We start from the raw sequence: 8,088 nt of genomic DNA, 5'->3' as shown, positions 1-8,088 counted from the left end.
AAGAAGATAGGCATTGGGTTTGATATGGGCCTATTTATTTAGGATCATGTAATCAATTTTGTCTGGTTTCCCTGAGGAAACTGCGCAAAATACCTATTTAGATTGTCCTGTGCTACACAACAGGGTTGTTTGATTTGCACTATTTAGAGCTGTGCTTAGTGTTGGAGTGGGGCTGGTAGAATTAGCACAACTTTTTTGATAGCCACACAGTGGGGGCTTTCCCTATATTTATGTATTTCTGATGAATAAAAAAACTCCAGTAAGAAATTCTTTTATCAAACTCTTTCCTTGTCAAAGAAAAAGAAAAGAGGATCTTTATAATCCTTTCCAAGGTCACCTTTCCTTTAAGCTATGTCTAAATGGAACTGCTCTTGGCACAAGAGGATTTGGAAACTAAAAAAATAGCTATGTGTTGTGGTGGGGATGAGGAAGGGGTGGAGGGAAACAATGAAAATGCTTATGGGGAAAAAATCCTACTTTTAATTCTTTTTTCTCCAGTCCTCTATTTTCAGATGTATTCAATTGCAACCACAATACCAAGGACAAGCTAAACTATTTTAAGTTGCAGAATACAAGAGGGTAGATTCCAATTGAACATTAGAAACACCTTCTTGGCAGTAAAAACTGAACCAATTACTTAGTTGGAGGAGTGATCTTGTCCTAGATGTTTTCAGAAAGAGGCTGAACAGCTACCCGCTGGGATAATTTAGCTCAGCGTTTCTCAATCTGGGGGTTGGGACCCCTGGGGGGGGGGGGGTTCAGAGGGGTTGCTAAAGACCATCTGAAAACACATATTTCTGATGGTCTTAGGAACCCCTTTGATAGAGAAAGCTGAATTTCTCTGGTCCAGTGAATTAAAATACATCCCGCATATCAGATATTTATATTATGATCCATAACAGCAGCAAAATTAGTTATGAAGTAGCCACAAAACTAATTTTATGGCTGGGGGTCACCACATGAGGAACGGTATTAAGGGGTCGCAGCATTAGGAAGGTTTAGAACCATAGAATTAGCTGGATTCCATATATTAAGCTGGGAATGGGGTTGGATTTGTTGTCCTATGGGACCCCTTCTCTATAATTTGATGATTTCAGTCTTCCTGGCACATAAGGCCAGGGTTATAGTGACTATGGAGCCTTTTTGTGAGGTGGGTATGCAACAGGTAAGCTGCAGAAAGTGGGGCTTCTCTTTTCCCTCTTTGAATATGACCCAGATCTCTTTAAATCTGAGCTATTTATGAAAGCACCTCACCCCTAAAATTATTGCATTAACATAAACCATGCTTTCCCTCTTGTCGTTGGATAATTTGTAAAGCCAAGAGGCTACTCACCGTCAAAATGTATTACTACCTGTACTGTTATAACACTTAAATGGCCCTGAGAAAATTAGCTGTCTAGATCTTGTTGAACTCCGAATTTTAACCACCTTGCCATGGGCAAGAAAGGAGTGGTATTTCATCCACATCTGCATGGCCATAGGCTCCCGACTCATTCAAAATTAACATGGCAGATTATATCACCAGTTCTATTCACATTGCCTCAGATTATACTTGGCACAGCATTTCAGAGCATTTCCGCTATTTCGGATGTGTAAGTAAGAAATCTGAGTAACAAGCCAAACTAGTTTTCTTTTTCCAGTTCAAAGGGGTAACATTAAACAATCACAAAAGAGTATAGTGTGCCTATTTACTATATCTAAAATAGCTCTTTAGTTAGATATTGCAGTGCCCAGAAACTATATTTTACATTCCTCCTCACCAATTAGCTATCTCCTAAGTAGTTCTCAAGTTATAAAATGTGTCTATATCAGCAGAAATGAAACGAAAAAATAAATAAATCCATACATAGGGGTAAAACACAATCTGAAGACTCTACCTGCTTTGTGTTAGGTATTTTTTTGTTTGCGCCCTTAATCATGCCACACATTATATGAGGGTATTATTTCACACCAAAATCTGGAAGCAAACGGGGACTTGATTTTTTTGTCTAAATCTAAATAATGGTGCCACCATTTTAAAAGGACATTGTGATTTTTCTGTTTGCCCCATTCCATGTGATTCAGACTTATCTACAGGTCATTCCTCAAAAGCACTTTCAAAATGTTGATTGTAATCTTGGATCTAGGATTGCTATTCCTCGGTTACCTTTATCTGCAATGTAAAATCTTGGGCAGAGTTCCTGTTCTTGATTCCTTCGTTGTAGCAGGACAAAATGCATCAAAAGCACTTTCAAAATGTTGATTGTAATCTTGGATCTAGGATTGCTATTCCTCGGTTACCTTTATCTGCAATTTAAAATCTTGGGCAGAGTTCCTGTTCTTGATTCCTTCGTTGTAGCAGGACAAAATGATCTATTCAGCAGTGGCACCTAGGAAATTTCACCATGCTTTTTTTACATTGGTTTTTAGTGCCAGGCAAAGTCAGCCCCACATTCCCAAGGCCCTGAGAATCCTAACTATATAGATTTTAATTTGCTGCTTTAAAAAATTCTGAAATTGTCTGATTTTGATGTTTATTTATACCAGTGGTTCCCAAACTTTTTTTCACCAGGGACTACTTGATCAGGGAACACTCTCCAAAATTAGTAACAAAAGGGTTATGAATCAATTTTGGGTCAACTCTGGATTTGTTTTATTTGGGGTGCTGATTCAGAAAATTGCATTGGATAGACCACATCAGCTCTAGTTTCTGATACAGAGCATATGCCGCCCGGTAGTCGCCATCTGCTTGCCCACAGAAGACCATATTTAATAATCTAGAGCTGACCACAGGTTGAGAACCACCAATTTATACAATTCTGCTCGCTCTGTTTTATATATCTTTATGATGACTTTGAAAGTGATTTGGGTCAAAATTGGAGTGAACAACCTCCTTTTTTGTTACTGATGTGTGCCTCAACATCATTTCAAACTTATGGTGACCCTATCACTGGGTTTTCCTGGATGTGCCTTTGCCCTCCTCTGAGGCTGGAGAATGTGACTTGCCCAAGGTCACTCAGCCAAGGAGGAATTTGAACCTGGTCTCAGGAGTCCTAGTCCTATGCTCAAACCACTACAACAGTGTTTACTTTTAAAATGGAATTATGGTTTTGTGTCAGTAACATAGTTCATTTTATATTGAAGACTCTTTCAAGTTTTAAGAGTTCTACCTCACAGCATATAATCTGCTTGTGAACAAAAAGAAATAAACCATCATCTTTTGTTCTACTTGATCACCCCAGGTTTTATTCTCACTTTGCACGATCAACCATATGATTGTAATAATTACAACTGCGCTAATACCAATATTAAAAGTTTTGTTTCAAACGTAATTCATTTTGTGTGTGCATGTAGGAAGTCCAATATTGAAACACGTGGCTATCTGTGGTTAGCCTTCTTTGGAGATGTAATTAATCCTGCTTCTTTCCAGGCAAATGAGGTCTAACCTGGACAGTTTTTCTGTCCTGAAAACACAAGAAAAGAAAGGAACTTTGGATCCTGAGATTGCATGGCCCTGGGTGGAATTCTGAGAACTGTAATTCAAAATATATATAAGATTTCCAAGCTGTGGTAATACTGCAGCAAAGAGAGAGTATTTCTAACGCATTTCAGTATTGGCTCTCTCTGTCAGTAAAAGGAAATCAGATTTGAAATAGTCCCTACTTATATTTTCATATGCCTCGAGGAGCACGAGAATGTATTTCTGGAAGTAAACCCTGCCCCTGAGTGGGAAGCATTAACCACAGCTGCTGTTTTGTTGTGCCGTCCCAGTTTGAGGCTGGAAGATTCCCTGTGGTCTCATATGCTCCAAACTCTAAAATTGCCCTCTCTTCTTAGCACCCACTGCTCACATAATGTACATGCGGCTCCAAAAGTCAGATATTTTATGGCAACAGAAGGGAATCTTAAAGCTGCACAATAGTTGTCTTTGTTGTGTTTTTATTTAATCTCATCTCCCCAAGGAAATAAAGCTTGATGGCACCACTCCAAATTTCATAGTCTGCTCTGGGCAGGAACTACATCCTTCTCCTTTTAATCAGAAGCTTATTTACTGTCTCAGTGCATAATCTCGCTACTGTAGTTTGGTTTGTTTCTTCTTTGGCAGTGCCCACTGCAGGAGCCATGTTTTCTTGCAAATAAATTCTGTCTCCTTGGCACCATTTCACAAGGAGGGACCACCATGCTGCCTTGCAGCAGAGTCCTAGCTAGCAACCCACTTCAGAGAGACAGATCACGTTGATTTATTATAATTCATCCAGGGTAATATAGAGACCAACATATAGGCTGCAGTGGCTATAACTCGTAGAGTTATTTGTTGGTATTTCAATGCTATCCACATCTTCCTCTGGAAAACCAAAATGGTTAAAGCCTGATTAAAAGAGGTCTTTCTTTCAGGACTGCAAATATATTTTGGACACATGTGCACCTCCACGCTGCAAATTGAAATCCAGCATGATGGCTTTAACAGATTAGAGAGCTGGGCCAAAACTAACAAAATGAATTTCAACAAGGAGAAATACAAGATACTACATTTAGGCAGAAAAAAATTGCAAAAATAGAGGATGGGTGATGCCTGGTACACGTGAAAGAGATCTTGGAGTTTTAGTAGGCAACAAGTTGAACATGAGTCAACAGTGTGATGCAGCAGCTAAAAAAGCCAATGGGGTTTTGGGCTGCAACAAAAGTATAGTGTCTAGATCAAGGGAAGTCATGGTGTCTTTGTATTCTGCTTTGGTTAAGTCTCACCTGGAATACTCTGTCCAATTCTGGGCAACACAGTTTTAAAAAGATATTAACTAGCTGGAAAATGTCCAGAGAAGGGTGACTGAAATTATCAAAAATCAAAGGTTGAGAGGAGACATGATAGCCATGTATAAATTTGTGAAAGGATGCCATAAGGAAAAACCTCCCAGGAAGGGCACAAACTGTCCTGGGCATCAGCTTAATGCAATTGTTGTCCTTTACTTCTCTAAACATGTCTACCAAACATTTTGGAGGAAACTTTTTGCCAGAGGATTGGAAATCTGGCCTCCACCAAATTAAATTTGTAGAGTGCACCTCTACTGTTTGTTGTGATACTGCCTTCAGGTGGATGCCTGTTTATGATAACCTTATAAGGCTTTCTTGGCAAGATTTGAACAGAAAGAGTTTAGCACCACCTTCCTCCAAAGCTGGAAGACTGTGACTTGCCCAAGTGGGCCTCCGTGGCTAAGTGAGGATTCAAGCTCTAGTCTACAAGCATCTGACATGGAAATCACTACATCATGCTGTCTCTTAGACTGAATTAGAAGAACAGGGCTTAAATCCTACATGGTTTGAGTCCAAATAATCTACAGGATCCGCTTCTCTTGCACAATTCACCTAATTTCATAAATTGAGGTCCTCTGGGGGATGCTTAATTTAACAAGCTAGAACCAGACTGGCAACCGTCATCCAGAGGACCTTTTAATTGGTCGCCCCAAGACTGTGGAACGACCTGCCGGAAGAAATTCAATAGCTAAATAAGCTGACAGAATTTATGACAACTAAAGACCTATCTCTCCTGGTAGGCTTATCCTGTCAACTTTCAATGATGAGTTTTGATTTATATTATATTGCTACTGTATGTCAATTTTGTATCTGAGTTTAGTGCAAGTTTTTTAAATTTTTGGCATTTTTATCTATGTAATATATTGTATATATTTTATGTTCATACATTTTTTACTCTGTTGTACCCTGCTTCAAGCCATCAAGAGAGGCAGGTAATAAATATTTATTATTATTATTATTATTATTATTATTATTAAATGTACTATCTTCAATTTATGACATACTTTGCCACTTGGTAACTTACCAGTTGCTCAGCCCAGCTAACAATCTGTAGTTTACCAGTGGCAAATTACTGTAGTACCAGACTTATTTTCAAATGCAGCACAGGACTATAACATTTGAGATATTCCAAACGCTACACTGCAGAGAAGAGGATGAAGGAAGAACTGAAGCAAAAATCACAAACTATTCATATTTTTAATAATAGTGTTTGATTAATTGTATTAATTTACACTGTCAGATTCCAACTTGAAATTAGCATCCCATTTTTAAATGTTGTATATTCATAACTGCTTGAAATGCATTAATTTGTTAAAACCTGATTGCTTTCCAATGCTCAGATTTCAGATGTGTTGTTAATTATTGACCTAATTTGAACTCTGTCTTTGTACTCAAAATTAAATTACTGAGGACCATGCACATGCAGTCAAAATAGCTAACATAAAATGTCAAACGCATCCCTTTTAATGCAAAGCCAAGGCAGGCCAAGCAATCTTAAGTAAAGAGATTTGCTAGGAGGCAGAAGAATGCCCACCTTTTGTCCTCTATGTCTTTGATGGCAAGAGGCAGCCCCTACAAAGGAGAGAAAAAAACAACATAGGTGGGAAGGGTCATGTCTGCAGTGTGCACAGAAATAGAGCTCCCAGCAACCGGTCCCAAAGCCCTTGCCATCAGCACAAGCAGCCACATCTAAAGCATGAAAAAACTGATTTAGAAAGCAGGAAGGTAATGACATTCTGGCATCTAGTAGTGTTAGCTTAGTTACAGAGATTTCTGTTGGGATTACAACTTCCAAGACACATAGCCAAGATTTAGTGTATGTTCTCCAATCTATAATACTAACTCTTCTACATTTAGCACCCAAACAGACAATCTGTAACCACTGTAAGTCCCTGTAGCAAACTCATTAGTAAGGGTTCATATCATGCTTCACTGCTATCACTGCTATCCATGCCCAAATCTGAGTGCTGAGGTCCAACTGCAGTTGCCCTGGAGGTAGTAGGATTGGTAACAGCATACATGCTATCCAGCTTTGTCCACATGGTGGGGAGGATATTTTAAGCTCTGGATGCCCCTTTTCCATTGCACTACTGCCTCAACCAAGCCATATTCAGGGCAGTTCTCATACAAGTTATTATTGACCATAGTTCCTGGTTATTTTATTATATGCATATGTGTTCTTCTTCTCATCTAACAGGTATGGGTCACAACCACAAGGCTGTTTGCACGTGGTCATTGCCCAAGACAGAAGAGCACTGCTCTACATGGACTTGGCAACCATCCATAAGATTTTCCTTAACACAGCTCACCCAGTGTTATTCTAGAGACTGCTGTCATTTCAGTTGAATTTCTAAAGCTCTGGGTTGTCTTTATTTCCAGCTTCCTGGACCCTTGGTCATGCAAGTTGGGGCTGCTCAATTGGACTTGCCACATAACTCATCTGGAAGGGCCCAGAAGGGGAAATACAGTTTCTCACAATTAAGGACCTCATTCCATAAGGGGGAGAGGAAAGTGGGGGGAGTCATCGTCTTATTGTTTCTCTTAACTTGAAAGACTGAGTCCACGAAGCCCATCAAACAATGCAGCACCAATTCCGGTGGATTTCATTTTTAAAGTGAAGATAAATGGAGCCTTGGGAAACCAGGTAACAATTTACTTGACTGCTTTCACTTCACATAGAAACAACTGGGTATCTTAAGGTGGGGTGGCAACTGTTGTATTTTATGGTGGGGTGAAGCTGTTATATTTTAAGACCTCATCCCATGTGGGGGGAGGGGAGCACGGGTAATCGTATTCTTACCATAGCATTTTGTTCTGTTCTGTTTAAGGAAAATGGATACTATATTTACCCCTTTCACATGCAATGTCTTTTTGACTGTTTCTACAGTAATCCTCCTTGTTCTGAGATATCACACAGGTGAGTATAGTCCCTGACCATACTGCTTTATTTTTATTTAATTTTAATTTTAAAAGGGGCAACCTCTGTATTGCGAAAGTCTGAAATTAGGTCTAAAAAAGGGGGAAATATAGCAACAGCAAACTGGTAATATATTTAAATTGTGCAATTCCTGAATAATAAACTGTAAAAAAAATACTGTAAAAGTTTAATGCAAGATGATTAATGGCAAGAAAAGGTGCATCAAGGCACATTTCAAGACCATCCACGGGAACACCCAGACTTTGATGTCACTATAACGATCCAACACAGGAGAATAGGAAAGTTCCCATCCCACATAAAAGTAAGTGCCTTTCTGTGTGAATCAATTTGACAATTTAGAGGAAACCAAAGTTACAAAAGAT

Source organism: Anolis sagrei, chromosome 2, assembly GCF_037176765.1.
Source record: "Anolis sagrei isolate rAnoSag1 chromosome 2, rAnoSag1.mat, whole genome shotgun sequence".
Lineage (NCBI taxonomy): Eukaryota > Metazoa > Chordata > Lepidosauria > Squamata > Dactyloidae > Anolis > Anolis sagrei.
The sequence above is the reverse complement of the archived record's forward strand: the minus strand, read 5'-3'. Positions refer to the sequence as shown.